Raw genomic sequence first — 18,735 nt, 5'->3', positions numbered from 1 at the left:
GTTAAGATGGAGCATCCTTCTTATTTCCTACATTGTTTTGTAGGACATTATTGATGAACTAAAATTGAGATCAAAGAAGTATCTCTGAAGAGAAGGTGCTAATTTTAAGGTGTTAAACTTTGAGTTTATTAAAATTGAAACATTGCTTCCCAATTGACGATGAGTTTGTTGTTAACCTTAATTAATTTGTGAGCTATGATTTTACAGGGTTTGAAGGATAAAAATCTTAGGAGTCAATTGGTTGCTGAAGAGAAATTATATGGAGAATATGTAAAAGTTGTTGGCAAGGCCGAGAAAGTTAGTTATTTTTAATTTGGTTTTCCTGTATGTGTAATTTAACTCGCCTTTATTTTCATTTTCTTTTATGCATCATGAAGAGTGAATTATTTTAAAATGTTTTTTGTTGGATGTTGCTGATAAAGGATAATCAAATGTGTGAAATGTTTGATGTGCTATACTTCATTGCAGATTTCAGTTTGTGTTTCATTACCTTCATTATAGACCGTGTGTGTTATGTAGTGTTTTGGTAGTCCTCAATCATGGTAAGTTCGCAAGTTTGTGGAGGCCGACATAGATTTTAGCACTATAGACATGCATGTGTATCCTCTATGTTTCATTCTTTCTTATTTACAAGGAAGCTCTTCAAAAGAATCTTAAACTTACCTGTCAAAATTCAAACTTAGATTGAGGCTTCAAACAGGAACTGTGAAAGGATGAAGCACCCAAATAGATTCTAGAGAATGGTAACATGTTTTACACTTCATGTATGTTTTGAAATTCGAAATTCCCAAAATCCATAATCTAGTACGCTCACCATTTCCACTCAGTATCTTTTTAACCTCCATAACCATATGCTCAACAGAACAATAGTAGCTCCTTTTTTGCTCACAGTAACTTGACCAAAACTCAAACAACCATTTCAAATCACCTTCGGCATTCAAAACACTCTCTCCTACAATGACAGTGTTTCTTCTCCTCTTCACTAGCTCATTCAACACACTAGTTACATCATCATTGTTAACATATTCTTGCAGCTGGATCTACGTTTTGCGATTTTCGCTATTTTAGATTTTATTTTCATGTTCATACTTTTGATTTTTACGTTTTTTTGTTATCTTCATGATATTGAAGTTGTGATTTGTTTGATTTGTTTGCAGATTGTGTTTTTTCTAGTTTGTTAGGGTTTATTTGAATGGGGAGAGGAAAGATCGTGATTAGGAGGATTGATAATTCGACGAGTCGACAAGTGACGTTTTTGAAGCGAAGAAATGGTTTGTTGAAGAAGGCGAAGGAGCGTGGAATTTTGTGTGATACTGAAGTTGGAGTTATAATCTTTCTCCAGCACTGCGAAACTCTATGAGTTTGTGAGTTCCAGGTAATTCGTTTTTTTAGTGTTTATATTATGCTAATTAAACTTAGATCTTGTTTAATTTTTGTTTCTATTGATCTGCCCTTTCAAACTCTATGTTGATTTGATTGTGTTTATGGTGTTAAGGATAAGAAAGTGGTTTAGTTTATATTTCTGTTATTGAAATAGTTATATTAGTGTTAGTATTGAAAGATGAAACTCTTGAATATGAACCAGTGATGCTTTCTCTAAGGAAGCATAACTGTTACATAAATCAGATTGAAAGTTAGAAAGAGTAGTATGTGAAACTCCTTTTTTGCTCACAGTAACTTGACCAAAACTCAAACAACCATTTCAAATCACCTTCGGCATTCAAAACACTCTCTCCTACAATGACAGTGTTTCTTCTCCTCTTCACTAGCTCATTCAACACACTAGTTACATCATCATTGTTAACATATTCTTGCAGCTGGATCTACGTTTTGCGATTTTCGCTATTTTAGATTTTATTTTCATGTTCATACTTTTGATTTTTACGTTTTTTTGTTATCTTCATGATATTGAAGTTGTGATTTGTTTGATTTGTTTGCAGATTGTGTTTTTTCTAGTTTGTTAGGGTTTATTTGAATGGGGAGAGGAAAGATCGTGATTAGGAGGATTGATAATTCGACGAGTCGACAAGTGACGTTTTTGAAGCGAAGAAATGGTTTGTTGAAGAAGGCGAAGGAGCGTGGAATTTTGTGTGATACTGAAGTTGGAGTTATAATCTTTCTCCAGCACTGCGAAACTCTATGAGTTTGTGAGTTCCAGGTAATTCGTTTTTTTAGTGTTTATATTATGCTAATTAAACTTAGATCTTGTTTAATTTTTGTTTCTATTGATCTGCCCTTTCAAACTCTATGTTGATTTGATTGTGTTTATGGTGTTAAGGATAAGAAAGTGGTTTAGTTTATATTTCTGTTATTGAAATAGTTATATTAGTGTTAGTATTGAAAGATGAAACTCTTGAATATGAACCAGTGATGCTTTCTCTAAGGAAGCATAACTGTTACATAAATCAGATTGAAAGTTAGAAAGAGTAGTATGTGAAACTCCTTTTTTGCTCACAGTAACTTGACCAAAACTCAAACAACCATTTCAAATCACCTTCGGCATTCAAAACACTCTCTCCTACAATGACAGTGTTTCTTCTCCTCTTCACTAGCTCATTCAACACACTAGTTACATCATCATTGTTAACATATTCTTGCAGCTGGATCTACGTTTTGCGATTTTCGCTATTTTAGATTTTATTTTCATGTTCATACTTTTGATTTTTACGTTTTTTTGTTATCTTCATGATACTGAAGTTGTGATTTGTTTGATTTGTTTGCAGATTGTGTTTTTTCTAGTTTGTTAGGGTTTATTTGAATGGGGAGAGGAAAGATCGTGATTAGGAGGATTGATAATTCGACGAGTCGACAAGTGACGTTTTTGAAGCGAAGAAACGGTTTGTTGAAGAAGGCGAAGGAGCGTGGAATTTTGTGTGATACTGAAGTTGGAGTTATAATCTTTCTCCAGCACTGCGAAACTCTATGAGTTTGTGAGTTCCAGGTAATTCGTTTTTTTAGTGTTTATATTATGCTAATTAAACTTAGATCTTGTTTAATTTTTGTTTCTATTGATCTGCCCTTTCAAACTCTATGTTGATTTGATTGTGTTTATGGTGTTAAGGATAAGAAAGTGGTTTAGTTTATATTTCTGTTATTGAAATAGTTATATTAGTGTTAGTATTGAAAGATGAAACTCTTGAATATGAACCAGTGATGCTTTCTCTAAGGAAGCATAACTGTTACATAAATCAGATTGAAAGTTAGAAAGAGTAGTATGTGAAACTCCTTTTTTGCTCACAGTAACTTGACCAAAACTCAAACAACCATTTCAAATCACCTTCGGCATTCAAAACACTCTCTCCTACAATGACAGTGTTTCTTCTCCTCTTCACTAGCTCATTCAACACACTAGTTACATCATCATTGTTAACATATTCTTGCAGCTGGATCTACGTTTTGCGATTTTCGCTATTTTAGATTTTATTTTCATGTTCATACTTTTGATTTTTACGTTTTTTTGTTATCTTCATGATACTGAAGTTGTGATTTGTTTGATTTGTTTGCAGATTGTGTTTTTTCTAGTTTGTTAGGGTTTATTTGAATGGGGAGAGGAAAGATCGTGATTAGGAGGATTGATAATTCGACGAGTCGACAAGTGACGTTTTTGAAGCGAAGAAACGGTTTGTTGAAGAAGGCGAAGGAGCGTGGAATTTTGTGTGATACTGAAGTTGGAGTTATAATCTTTCTCCAGCACTGCGAAACTCTATGAGTTTGTGAGTTCCAGGTAATTCGTTTTTTTAGTGTTTATATTATGCTAATTAAACTTAGATCTTGTTTAATTTTTGTTTCTATTGATCTGCCCTTTCAAACTCTATGTTGATTTGATTGTGTTTATGGTGTTAAGGATAAGAAAGTGGTTTAGTTTATATTTCTGTTATTGAAATAGTTATATTAGTGTTAGTATTGAAAGATGAAACTCTTGAATATGAACCAGTGATGCTTTCTCTAAGGAAGCATAACTGTTACATAAATCAGATTGAAAGTTAGAAAGAGTAGTATGTGAAACTCCTTTTTTGCTCACAGTAACTTGACCAAAACTCAAACAACCATTTCAAATCACCTTCGGCATTCAAAACACTCTCTCCTACAATGACAGTGTTTCTTCTCCTCTTCACTAGCTCATTCAACACACTAGTTACATCATCATTGTTAACATATTCTTGCAGCTGGATCTACGTTTTGCGATTTTCGCTATTTTAGATTTTATTTTCATGTTCATACTTTTGATTTTTACGTTTTTTTGTTATCTTCATGATATTGAAGTTGTGATTTGTTTGATTTGTTTGCAGATTGTGTTTTTTCTAGTTTGTTAGGGTTTATTTGAATGGGGAGAGGAAAGATCGTGATTAGGAGGATTGATAATTCGACGAGTCGACAAGTGACGTTTTTGAAGCGAAGAAATGGTTTGTTGAAGAAGGCGAAGGAGCGTGGAATTTTGTGTGATACTGAAGTTGGAGTTATAATCTTTCTCCAGCACTGCGAAACTCTATGAGTTTGTGAGTTCCAGGTAATTCGTTTTTTTAGTGTTTATATTATGCTAATTAAACTTAGATCTTGTTTAATTTTTGTTTCTATTGATCTGCCCTTTCAAACTCTATGTTGATTTGATTGTGTTTATGGTGTTAAGGATAAGAAAGTGGTTTAGTTTATATTTCTGTTATTGAAATAGTTATATTAGTGTTAGTATTGAAAGATGAAACTCTTGAATATGAACCAGTGATGCTTTCTCTAAGGAAGCATAACTGTTACATAAATCAGATTGAAAGTTAGAAAGAGTAGTATGTGAAACTCCTTTTTTGCTCACAGTAACTTGACCAAAACTCAAACAACCATTTCAAATCACCTTCGGCATTCAAAACACTCTCTCCTACAATGACAGTGTTTCTTCTCCTCTTCACTAGCTCATTCAACACACTAGTTACATCATCATTGTTAACATATTCTTGCAGCTGGATCTACGTTTTGCGATTTTCGCTATTTTAGATTTTATTTTCATGTTCATACTTTTGATTTTTACGTTTTTTTGTTATCTTCATGATACTGAAGTTGTGATTTGTTTGATTTGTTTGCAGATTGTGTTTTTTCTAGTTTGTTAGGGTTTATTTGAATGGGGAGAGGAAAGATCGTGATTAGGAGGATTGATAATTCGACGAGTCGACAAGTGACGTTTTTGAAGCGAAGAAACGGTTTGTTGAAGAAGGCGAAGGAGCGTGGAATTTTGTGTGATACTGAAGTTGGAGTTATAATCTTTCTCCAGCACTGCGAAACTCTATGAGTTTGTGAGTTCCAGGTAATTCGTTTTTTTAGTGTTTATATTATGCTAATTAAACTTAGATCTTGTTTAATTTTTGTTTCTATTGATCTGCCCTTTCAAACTCTATGTTGATTTGATTGTGTTTATGGTGTTAAGGATAAGAAAGTGGTTTAGTTTATATTTCTGTTATTGAAATAGTTATATTAGTGTTAGTATTGAAAGATGAAACTCTTGAATATGAACCAGTGATGCTTTCTCTAAGGAAGCATAACTGTTACATAAATCAGATTGAAAGTTAGAAAGAGTAGTATGTGAAACTCCTTTTTTGCTCACAGTAACTTGACCAAAACTCAAACAACCATTTCAAATCACCTTCGGCATTCAAAACACTCTCTCCTACAATGACAGTGTTTCTTCTCCTCTTCACTAGCTCATTCAACACACTAGTTACATCATCATTGTTAACATATTCTTGCAGCTGGATCTACGTTTTGCGATTTTCGCTATTTTAGATTTTATTTTCATGTTCATACTTTTGATTTTTACGTTTTTTTGTTATCTTCATGATACTGAAGTTGTGATTTGTTTGATTTGTTTGCAGATTGTGTTTTTTCTAGTTTGTTAGGGTTTATTTGAATGGGGAGAGGAAAGATCGTGATTAGGAGGATTGATAATTCGACGAGTCGACAAGTGACGTTTTTGAAGCGAAGAAACGGTTTGTTGAAGAAGGCGAAGGAGCGTGGAATTTTGTGTGATACTGAAGTTGGAGTTATAATCTTTCTCCAGCACTGCGAAACTCTATGAGTTTGTGAGTTCCAGGTAATTCGTTTTTTTAGTGTTTATATTATGCTAATTAAACTTAGATCTTGTTTAATTTTTGTTTCTATTGATCTGCCCTTTCAAACTCTATGTTGATTTGATTGTGTTTATGGTGTTAAGGATAAGAAAGTGGTTTAGTTTATATTTCTGTTATTGAAATAGTTATATTAGTGTTAGTATTGAAAGATGAAACTCTTGAATATGAACCAGTGATGCTTTCTCTAAGGAAGCATAACTGTTACATAAATCAGATTGAAAGTTAGAAAGAGTAGTATGTGAAACTCCTTTTTTGCTCACAGTAACTTGACCAAAACTCAAACAACCATTTCAAATCACCTTCGGCATTCAAAACACTCTCTCCTACAATGACAGTGTTTCTTCTCCTCTTCACTAGCTCATTCAACACACTAGTTACATCATCATTGTTAACATATTCTTGCAGCTGGATCTACGTTTTGCGATTTTCGCTATTTTAGATTTTATTTTCATGTTCATACTTTTGATTTTTACGTTTTTTTGTTATCTTCATGATATTGAAGTTGTGATTTGTTTGATTTGTTTGCAGATTGTGTTTTTTCTAGTTTGTTAGGGTTTATTTGAATGGGGAGAGGAAAGATCGTGATTAGGAGGATTGATAATTCGACGAGTCGACAAGTGACGTTTTTGAAGCGAAGAAATGGTTTGTTGAAGAAGGCGAAGGAGCGTGGAATTTTGTGTGATACTGAAGTTGGAGTTATAATCTTTCTCCAGCACTGCGAAACTCTATGAGTTTGTGAGTTCCAGGTAATTCGTTTTTTTAGTGTTTATATTATGCTAATTAAACTTAGATCTTGTTTAATTTTTGTTTCTATTGATCTGCCCTTTCAAACTCTATGTTGATTTGATTGTGTTTATGGTGTTAAGGATAAGAAAAAGGTTTAGTTTATATTTCTGTTATTGAAATAGTTATATTAGTGTTAGTATTGAAAGATGAAACTCTTGAATATGAACCAGTGATGCTTTCTCTAAGGAAGCATAACTGTTACATAAATCAGATTGAAAGTTAGAAAGAGTAGTATGTGAAACTCCTTTTTTGCTCACAGTAACTTGACCAAAACTCAAACAACCATTTCAAATCACCTCCGGCATTCAAAACACTCTCTCCTACAATGACAGTGTTTCTTCTCCTCTTCACTAGCTCATTCAACACACTAGTTACATCATCATTGTTAACATATTCTTGCAGCTGGATCTACGTTTTGCGATTTTCGCTATTTTAGATTTTATTTTCATGTTCATACTTTTGATTTTTACGTTTTTTTGTTATCTTCATGATACTGAAGTTGTGATTTGTTTGATTTGTTTGCAGATTGTGTTTTTTCTAGTTTGTTAGGGTTTATTTGAATGGGGAGAGGAAAGATCGTGATTAGGAGGATTGATAATTCGACGAGTCGACAAGTGACGTTTTTGAAGCGAAGAAACGGTTTGTTGAAGAAGGCGAAGGAGCGTGGAATTTTGTGTGATACTGAAGTTGGAGTTATAATCTTTCTCCAGCACTGCGAAACTCTATGAGTTTGTGAGTTCCAGGTAATTCGTTTTTTTAGTGTTTATATTATGCTAATTAAACTTAGATCTTGTTTAATTTTTGTTTCTATTGATCTGCCCTTTCAAACTCTATGTTGATTTGATTGTGTTTATGGTGTTAAGGATAAGAAAGTGGTTTAGTTTATATTTCTGTTATTGAAATAGTTATATTAGTGTTAGTATTGAAAGATGAAACTCTTGAATATGAACCAGTGATGCTTTCTCTAAGGAAGCATAACTGTTACATAAATCAGATTGAAAGTTAGAAAGAGTAGTATGTGAAACTCCTTTTTTGCTCACAGTAACTTGACCAAAACTCAAACAACCATTTCAAATCACCTTCGGCATTCAAAACACTCTCTCCTACAATGACAGTGTTTCTTCTCCTCTTCACTAGCTCATTCAACACACTAGTTACATCATCATTGTTAACATATTCTTGCAGCTGGATCTACGTTTTGCGATTTTCGCTATTTTAGATTTTATTTTCATGTTCATACTTTTGATTTTTACGTTTTTTTGTTATCTTCATGATACTGAAGTTGTGATTTGTTTGATTTGTTTGCAGATTGTGTTTTTTCTAGTTTGTTAGGGTTTATTTGAATGGGGAGAGGAAAGATCGTGATTAGGAGGATTGATAATTCGACGAGTCGACAAGTGACGTTTTTGAAGCGAAGAAACGGTTTGTTGAAGAAGGCGAAGGAGCGTGGAATTTTGTGTGATACTGAAGTTGGAGTTATAATCTTTCTCCAGCACTGCGAAACTCTATGAGTTTGTGAGTTCCAGGTAATTCGTTTTTTAGTGTTTATATTATGCTAATTAAACTTAGATCTTGTTTAATTTTTGTTTCTATTGATCTGCCCTTTCAAACTCTATGTTGATTTGATTGTGTTTATGGTGTTAAGGATAAGAAAGTGGTTTAGTTTATATTTCTGTTATTGAAATAGTTATATTAGTGTTAGTATTGAAAGATGAAACTCTTGAATATGAACCAGTGATGCTTTCTCTAAGGAAGCATAACTGTTACATAAATCAGATTGAAAGTTAGAAAGAGTAGTATGTGAAACTCCTTTTTTGCTCACAGTAACTTGACCAAAACTCAAACAACCATTTCAAATCACCTCCGGCATTCAAAACACTCTCTCCTACAATGACAGTGTTTCTTCTCCTCTTCACTAGCTCATTCAACACACTAGTTACATCATCATTGTTAACATATTCTTGCAGCTGGATCTACGTTTTGCGATTTTCGCTATTTTAGATTTTATTTTCATGTTCATACTTTTGATTTTTACGTTTTTTTGTTATCTTCATGATACTGAAGTTGTGATTTGTTTGATTTGTTTGCAGATTGTGTTTTTTCTAGTTTGTTAGGGTTTATTTGAATGGGGAGAGGAAAGATCGTGATTAGGAGGATTGATAATTCGACGAGTCGACAAGTGACGTTTTTGAAGCGAAGAAACGGTTTGTTGAAGAAGGCGAAGGAGCGTGGAATTTTGTGTGATACTGAAGTTGGAGTTATAATCTTTCTCCAGCACTGCGAAACTCTATGAGTTTGTGAGTTCCAGGGAATTCGTTTTTTTAGTGTTTATATTATGCTAATTAAACTTAGATCTTGTTTAATTTTTGTTTCTATTGATCTGCCCTTTCAAACTCTATGTTGATTTGATTGTGTTTATGGTGTTAAGGATAAGAAAGTGGTTTATTTTATATTTCTGTTATTGAAATAGTTATATTAGTGTTAGTATTGAAAGATGAAACTCTTGAATATGAACCAGTGATGCTTTCTCTAAGGAAGCATAACTGTTACATAAATCAGATTGAAAGTTAGAAAGAGTAGTATGTGAAACTCCTTTTTTGCTCACAGTAACTTGACCAAAACTCAAACAACCATTTCAAATCACCTTCGGCATTCAAAACACTCTCTCCTACAATGACAGTGTTTCTTCTCCTCTTCACTAGCTCATTCAACACACTAGTTACATCATCATTGTTAACATATTCTTGCAGCTGGATCTACGTTTTGCGATTTTCGCTATTTTAGATTTTATTTTCATGTTCATACTTTTGATTTTTACGTTTTTTTGTTATCTTCATGATACTGAAGTTGTGATTTGTTTGATTTGTTTGCAGATTGTGTTTTTTCTAGTTTGTTAGGGTTTATTTGAATGGGGAGAGGAAAGATCGTGATTAGGAGGATTGATAATTCGACGAGTCGACAAGTGACGTTTTTGAAGCGAAGAAACGGTTTGTTGAAGAAGGCGAAGGAGCGTGGAATTTTGTGTGATACTGAAGTTGGAGTTATAATCTTTCTCCAGCACTGCGAAACTCTATGAGTTTGTGAGTTCCAGGTAATTCGTTTTTTTAGTGTTTATATTATGCTAATTAAACTTAGATCTTGTTTAATTTTTGTTTCTATTGATCTGCCCTTTCAAACTCTATGTTGATTTGATTGTGTTTATGGTGTTAAGGATAAGAAAGTGGTTTAGTTTATATTTCTGTTATTGAAATAGTTATATTAGTGTTAGTATTGAAAGATGAAACTCTTGAATATGAACCAGTGATGCTTTCTCTAAGGAAGCATAACTGTTACATAAATCGGATTGAAAGTTAGAAAGAGTAGTATGTGAAACTCCTTTTTTGCTCACAGTAACTTGACCAAAACTCAAACAACCATTTTAAATCACCTTCGGCTTTCAAAACACTCTCTCCTACAATGACAGTGTTTCTTCTCCTCTTCACTAGCTCATTCAACACACTAGTTACATCATCATTGTTAACATATTCTTGCAGCTGGATCTACGTTTTGCGATTTTCGCTATTTTAGATTTTATTTTCATGTTCATACTTTTGATTTTTACGTTTTTTTGTTATCTTCATGATACTGAAGTTGTGATTTGTTTGATTTGTTTGCAGATTGTGTTTTTTCTAGTTTGTTAGGGTTTATTTGAATGGGGAGAGGAAAGATCGTGATTAGGAGGATTGATAATTCGACAAGTCGACAAGTGACGTTTTTGAAGCGAAGAAACGGTTTGTTGAAGAAGGCGAAGGAGCGTGGAATTTTGTGTGATACTGAAGTTGGAGTTATAATCTTTCTCCAGCACTGCGAAACTCTATGAGTTTGTGAGTTCCAGGTAATTCGTTTTTTTAGTGTTTATATTATGCTAATTAAACTTAGATCTTGTTTAATTTTTGTTTCTATTGATCTGCCCTTTCAAACTCTATGTTGATTTGATTGTGTTTATGGTGTTAAGGATAAGAAAGTGGTTTAGTTTATATTTCTGTTATTGAAATAGTTATATTAGTGTTAGTATTGAAAGATGAAACTCTTGAATATGAACCAGTGATGCTTTCTCTAAGGAAGCATAACTGTTACATAAATCAGATTGAAAGTTAGAAAGAGTAGTATGTGAAACTCCTTTTTGGTTCACAGTAACTTGACCAAAACTCAAACAACCATTTCAAATCACCTTCGGCATTCAAAACACTCTCTCCTACAATGACAGTGTTTCTTCTCCTCTTCACTAGCTCATTCAACACACTAGTTACATCATCATTGTTAACATATTCTTGCAGCTGGATCTACGTTTTGCGATTTTCGCTATTTTAGATTTTATTTTCATGTTCATACTTTTGATTTTTACGTTTTTTTGTTATCTTCATGATATTGAAGTTGTGATTTGTTTGATTTGTTTGCAGATTGTGTTTTTTCTAGTTTGTTAGGGTTTATTTGAATGGGGAGAGGAAAGATCGTGATTAGGAGGATTGATAATTCGACGAGTCGACAAGTGACGTTTTTGAAGCGAAGAAAGGGTTTGTTGAAGAAGGCGAAGGAGCGTGGAATTTTGTGTGATACTGAAGTTGGAGTTATAATCTTTCTCCAGCACTGCGAAACTCTATGAGTTTGTGAGTTCCAGGTAATTCGTTTTTTTAGTGTTTATATTATGCTAATTAAACTTAGATCTTGTTTAATTTTTGTTTCTATTGATCTGCCCTTTCAAACTCTATGTTGATTTGATTGTGTTTATGGTGTTAAGGATAAGAAAGTGGTTTAGTTTATATTTCTGTTATTGAAATAGTTATATTAGTGTTAGTATTGAAAGATGAAACTCTTGAATATGAACCAGTGATGCTTTCTCTAAGGAAGCATAACTGTTACATAAATCGGATTGAAAGTTAGAAAGAGTAGTATGTGAAACTCCTTTTTTGCTCACAGTAACTTGACCAAAACTCAAATAACCATTTCAAATCACCTTCGGCATTCAAAACACTCTCTCCTACAATGACAGTGTTTCTTCTCCTCTTCACTAGCTTATTCAACACACTAGTTACATCATCATTGTTAACATATTCTTGCAGCTGGATCTACGTTTTGCGATTTTCGCTATTTTAGATTTTATTTTCATGTTCATACTTTTGATTTTTACGTTTTTTTGTTATCTTCATGATATTGAAGTTGTGATTTGTTTGTTTTGTTTGCAGATTGTGTTTTTTTCTAGTTTGTTAGGGTTTATTTGAATGGGGAGAGGAAAGATCGTGATTAGGAGGATTGATAATTCGACGAGTCGACAAGTGACGTTTTTGAAACGAAGAAACGGTTTGTTGAAGAAGGCGAAGGAGCGTGGAATTTTGTGTGATACTGAAGTTGGAGTTATAATCTTTCTCCAGCACTGCGAAACTCTATGAGTTTGTGAGTTCCAGGTAATTCGTTTTTTTAGTGTTTATATTATGCTAATTAAACTTAGATCTTGTTTAATTTTTGTTTCTATTGATCTGCCCTTTCAAACTCTATGTTGATTTGATTGTGTTTATGGTGTTAAGGATAAGAAAGTGGTTTAGTTTATATTTCTGTTATTTAAATAGTTATATTAGTGTTAGTATTGAAAGATGAAACTCTTGAATATGAACCAGTGATGCTTTCTCTAAGGAAGCATAACTGTTACATAAATCAGATTGAAAGTTAGAAAGAGTAGTATGTGAAACTCCTTTTTTGCTCACAGTAACTTGACCAAAACTCAAACAACCATTTCAAATCACCTTCGGCATTCAAAACACTCTCTCCTACAATGACAGTGTTGCTTCTCCTCTTCACTAGCTCATTCAACACACTAGTTACATCATCATTGTTTTCATATTCTTGCAGCTGGATCTACGTTTTGCGATTTTCGCTATTTTAGATTTTATTTTCATGTTCATACTTTTGATTTTTACGTTTTTTTGTTATCTTCATGATATTGAAGTTGTGATTTGTTTGATTTGTTTGCAGATTGTGTTTTTTCTAGTTTGTTAGGGTTTATTTGAATGGGGAGAGGAAAGATCGTGATTAGGAGGATTGATAATTCGACGAGTCGACAAGTGACGTTTTTGAAGCGAAGAAACGGTTTGTTGAAGAAGGCGAAGGAGCGTGGAATTTTGTGTGATACTGAAGTTGGAGTTATAATCTTTCTCCAGCACTGCGAAACTCTATGAGTTTGTGAGTTCCAGGTAATTCGTTTTTTTAGTGTTTATATTATGCTAATTAAACTTAGATCTTGTTTAATTTTTGTTTCTATTGATCTGCCCTTTCAAACTCTATGTTGATTTGATTGTGTTTATGGTGTTAAGGATAAGAAAGTGGTTTAGTTTATATTTCTGTTATTGAAATAGTTATATTAGTGTTAGTATTGAAAGATGAAACTCTTGAATATGAACCAGTGATGCTTTCTCTAAGGAAGCATAACTGTTACATAAATCAGATTGAAAGTTAGAAAGAGTAGTATGTGAAACTCGTTTTGGAAAAATTTGGATTAGAAATAGAATAAACATGTTATTTAGTCAATGTTATGATATAGGTTTTAGTCCCATTGGATTCGTCTCTATATACAGATTGAAACAAGTATATACTACTTAGTACTACTTATTAGGAAGATCCTAAAGTCCCACATTGGTTGGAGATATAATATTGACAGAGTATATATAGATGGACACTCCTCATCTTACCAACCGGTTTTGTAAGGATGAGTTAGGTCAAACTCTAATATGGTATCAGAGCCTATCGATCGGACCATGGGCTGCCCACCGTTAATTACCAAGCATCAAGCCCAAAAAGAGTGCTTGGCATGAGGGGGTGTATTAGGAAGATCCTAAAGTCCCACATTGGTTGGAGATAGAGTATTGAAAGAGTATATATAGAGGGACACTCCTCACCTTACCAACCGGTTTTGTAATGATGAGTTAGGTCAAACTCTAATACTACAGATCAAGCCTTTTTGGTTTGATATAATATTTTATATGCATCATCTTTATTTAGTGAAGTTTATATAAAAATTCATATTTCGATTAGTGGTGAGGTGACATAATTAACTTTTTATATTTATCTATAATTTTATTAATAAAAATAATGTTGATATAATATTTTATATGCATCATCTTTATTTTACTGAAGTTTATATAAAAATTCATATTTCGATTAGTGGTGAGGTGACATAATTAACTTTTTATATTTATCTATAATTTTATTAATAAAAATAATGTTAATGATGCATTGGTCAAATGAGAGGCATATCCATGCTCTTTAGGATTGAGATGTTGGCATGTTGCACTGTCAGTGTTAAAGATTTGTTTTTATTATTTTCTAATAAATGATTGGAATTTGGAACAAGTATAGAAATGTAGAAAAGTGATTAGAGTATTGAATAATTTTTATATAGAATTTTATATATTACAATTCGATGAGTCTAATTTATATTTTCTGTTTGAAAAATGTAACTAAAACCTTTGTAATATAAAAAAAACATAAATGTTAAATATATAAGGAAAATCCTTACCCATATTTGGTCTATATTGGTGATTAGATTTTTTAACAGAAGGATTAATTTAATTAATAGGCGAGTTCTGCTTGGATTAGCCTGAGATGACAATATTCCACATACATTGACAAAACTTTAGGTGAACAACCTTAACTATTTGTTCAACATTTTCATACTCAAACTGGACTCTAACCTTGCACCTTATTCCAAGGTGCATGGGTAAATTCTGTAAGTGTAGAAATGTTTAGAAATTCCAGGGTTTGCACCTCCCTTGTCAAAAGGCCTAATCTCATAAAATGACAGTATCCCTCATCCACTTTTATTATTGAATGAATTTTGCATTGTTCTGATTTTGGTTTTATGTATGCGGGGCTGATTTATGCATTTGTTTTTTTTTGTCTTGCCAGGTTTAGTTTCGCATCATGTTTAGCTCAGTCTTTTTTGTGTTGGATGTAGGGATGGAACGGTAGGTTTCTCAATTTCAAGGCTAACACTGAATAGGCTTAGGTGGATCAGTTCTGTCATGCTCCTACTCACACTGTTTCGGTTGCCCTTTGACTTTATGCATATTAGTATTCTTGCATGATCACAGCTTGCCTTGGATCACTTCCGAAATGGACATAACCTGTATGGAGGATTTTGGTCTTGACTTTGCAAAGCTTTGGAGCCATTTGAATTAGCATAGGGGCTGGATGAAATGAATTGGTTAGAGAAGGTAGTTTAGAATTTTTAGGAATGTTAACCTGTAGCATGTAGATTCATCATTAACTTTGTGTAAATTATAACCATATTGACATGCTCAAATCTATGATCTGATCCAGGATTTCCAAAAGGTGTTATTTTTAGTGAATTATGATTGAAGATGTTATTTTTATATATGAATAAGTTTTTTAATTTAAGATCATAAAAATATTTTTATGTAAACATGATTACTAAGTCTAATAAAAATAATATTTTTAATCTATTTTATCAAATCAATTAAAATTATATTTTATTATTAGACAGCGCTTAAAGAGAAAAGCGTTGTCTGAAGTGGGGAAAAGTGCTGCCTAAAGGGGGGAATAGACAGTGCTTTTAAGAAAGCGCTGTCTAAAGTGATGCCTAAAAGATGATCAAAAGCACTGTCTAATGAAAAAGCGCTGCTAAAGGGGTACTGACAAAAGCGCTGTCTAATGCAAAAGAGCTGTCTAAAGTGGACATATAGCAGCGCTTTTAAAGTCAAAAGGCTGCCTAAAGGGGGTCTTTAGCAGCGCTTTCAAGGTGAAAAAAACGCTGCCTTTACCTACGGCAGCGGTGGAATAGACAGCTCTTTAAAGCGCTGCCTAAAACCAAAAAAAGCCTTGTCTTTTTACTTGTTTGGCGTAGTGGGAGCGGACTGTGTACAGATTATACGAACAACGATTTCGGTGAGACTTCGTTGTTTCGAGCAATTTTGGTGTCAGTAACTTTCACTTACCCTTTAATGAGTTTGAGAAAAAAATTTGTTACCTTAAGGTTGTTTTGATTAATTTTTTGAGTTAGGCTTCCAGCTCATAAGAGTTCAGTAGAGTTATCATTCCTGAAAGATTGTCAATTTAGCACTTTTGAGCACTTTAGAGTACTTTAAAGCACTTTAGAGTAATTTTAGAGTTGTGAAGGTTGTTATAGAATTGTTTAAAGTTTTCTTTGAGAGCTCTATTCAGTTATATATAAAAGTTGTTAACCTTTAACGAGTTGCGAGTGTAAAATAAATTAATTGTTACTCATTTGATGTGTTTTTTAGTATTTTGTTAAGTTGAGGCGTAATTTTGAGTTGCAGAGTAATAACATACTTTTATATGTTATTGATTATTCTTGAGCAATAATATAATTATTAAAATGTAATTATATGAATACTTTTGAGTAGAGTAATTCAGAGGAATTGCAATGTTACCTTTATATTGGATAAGAGAAACTTTTTTGAATATGAGTTTTGAGTATAATTATGTTGTTGTTTTAAGTTTGTGAATTATGTTGTCATGTTCATGCATATATCTATATTGGAGTTAGGTAGAACTTCGGTCTAGTGAGGTCAGATTCAGAGAAGAACCATGAAGGAGTCATGTCTAGAGAGGGACACGGTTCAGAGTGGAACCAGAGACAGAGATGAGTCACTAATACACCTTTGATGCCTCAAAACCCGTTACTACATGCATATTGAGGAGGAGTTTGGTGCATTTCGCATTTGCATTATGATTATTATTGTTGTTCTTGTCACTACTACAAAAAAAACTCCATTTAACCTCGGAGGCAAAATGCATTTAACGTTGACTACAAAAACGAGGTAACGAAGGAAGTCATGAAAAGCTGCCACTTTATCTCTTGCTTATTTTAAAATTGAGGGGTAAAATTATTTGCACATGGATTTAATCCTCAGCAAAAGTTATTTTTATATTTTCAAAACTAACCCCACAGACCTCTCTGTTCATGAACAACACCGATGGGAAAGATAAATTTTTTTAAAAAAAAAAATACGCATTACATTGTTTAAATAGAATATTCGTAAATTAATTTGTTTATAAACTACATTATTTACAAAGAATATCACTATTACAAAAGTGCTTCAAACGTCGGACGCGAAATGCATTTTAACTCGGCTAAAGATTCGAGGTAACGAAGGGCGTCACGAAAAATAACGACTTACAATCCAGTTTTTAAAATACTGAGGTAAAGGTTTATTATCGCATGGGTTTGAACCTCAATTTCAACACTTTTATTATTTAGAAAAACTAGCGCCTTTTTTATCTCAGTTTATCATAAAAAGATAGGGGTCCTTAGTTTTTTTTTAATAAATCGCGTTACAATGTTTACCATAATATTACATTTTTTACTAAAACTCGTTACAATGTTTACCCATAATATTATATTAATTGTCCATGAAGATCATATGTTGGATCTTCATTTCCTTGATATACTAGGCAAGATCAAATACTAAGAAACTCTTTTCTCAAAACAAAACAAAAGGGTTTGTTTAAAGGATATTATCTACGGATCTTGCATGTATTTCTTTATGGTGAAAAAAAAGATTAAGATAGTTTATGTCAATAATCAATAATATTTTTTATACAAATAAAAATTTAATAGAGCAAACCTTGAATGCAGATGACTTTTTGCTCTTGCAATCCATCGTAGAGAACTTTTTCTTATTTCCTTAGGTTTCAAGCGCTACATATGTTTCATTTAGATTTCCAATATCATAAGAGAACTTATATAATGAACGTCCCTTAGGATTCACACGGATCACTAATGGTGGATTCTTGAACGTTGATAACCTTTAAATAGACGAAAAAAAGTTGTTTAAGGCCATTGATTTAAAATACTCAAAAAACACTTAACTATCATCTCGGTTTTTAAAACAATGGAGGTGTTAGAGTAAATTTTTTTTTTACAAAAATGGTTACATTGTTTACCCAGAATACTAAAAATACATTGTACGGAATAAATTTTAGAAGAATATCAAGATTTTTTACCCAAAATATTAAAATTATACCATGAGCAGGTCTCGTACAATATTTGTTGCATACAATGTATTTTTAATATTCTGGATAAACAACATAACTTTTTTTGTAAAAAAAATAAATTATTTTATTCTAACCCATCGGTTTTAAAAAAAAATGAGGGGTTAGTGTTTTTTTATTTTTAAAAATGGTTACATTGTTTATCCAAAATATTAAAAATACATTGTATGCAACAAATCGTCGCAGAATATCAAGATTGTGTACCCTGAATATTAAAAATATAGCATGTCCAGGTCCCATACAAGATGCTAGAGATCTGCACTTGAATGTCAGATCTGCCTTCACCAAGATCGATTGTTGATGCTTTCATTGTCATGATCTTCATTAGCGTATATAATTTGCATGCTTTGAATGCATCCAACTTCTAATTAGGTGTTTGTTCCCAAAATTGGAAAATATTTTTTCTGCACTTGCAATTCATTAGTAAAGATTTTTAGGAATAAGTCATAGTTGTTTAAAACCTTCAACAACAATAACATCAACACCAATGTTTGAGATGGATTGCAAAAGCTAAAAAAATGTTTTGTTCAAGATAGAAGATTTTTTTTTTCGGTTTTGCAATCCATCATAAAAAAAATGATGTATTTGACTGTGGGGCGGCTATAAATATTTTATTTACTAAGAATATTAAAGTAAAAAATTAGTTTGTTAGTCAAGATAAAATGCTAGATCTTCGAATCATTGAATCTTGAGAAATATCAAATGTTGGATGCGAGTATATTCTCAATTGATTTTGCTTGCATTTGTTTTTGATCTAAAAAAAGGGTTAGATACA

At 32.5% G+C, this 18,735-nt stretch overlaps 1 long non-coding RNA gene across 1 annotated transcript; it reads left to right on the top strand.

Moving 5' to 3' along the window:
- LOC131642574 (uncharacterized) lies at positions 1-1,313 on the top strand. The gene is made up of 3 exons (XR_009295940.1): positions 1-109; positions 208-297; positions 1,158-1,313. It is a non-coding gene; the product is annotated as an uncharacterized LOC131642574 (long non-coding RNA).
- The last annotated feature ends 17,422 nt before the right edge of the window (positions 1,314-18,735 follow it).

The sequence above is a fragment of the Vicia villosa genome, unplaced genomic scaffold (assembly GCF_029867415.1).
Source record: "Vicia villosa cultivar HV-30 ecotype Madison, WI unplaced genomic scaffold, Vvil1.0 ctg.005316F_1_1, whole genome shotgun sequence".
Classification (NCBI taxonomy): domain Eukaryota; kingdom Viridiplantae; phylum Streptophyta; class Magnoliopsida; order Fabales; family Fabaceae; genus Vicia; species Vicia villosa.
The sequence above is the reverse complement of the archived record's forward strand: the minus strand, read 5'-3'. Positions and strand labels throughout refer to the sequence as shown.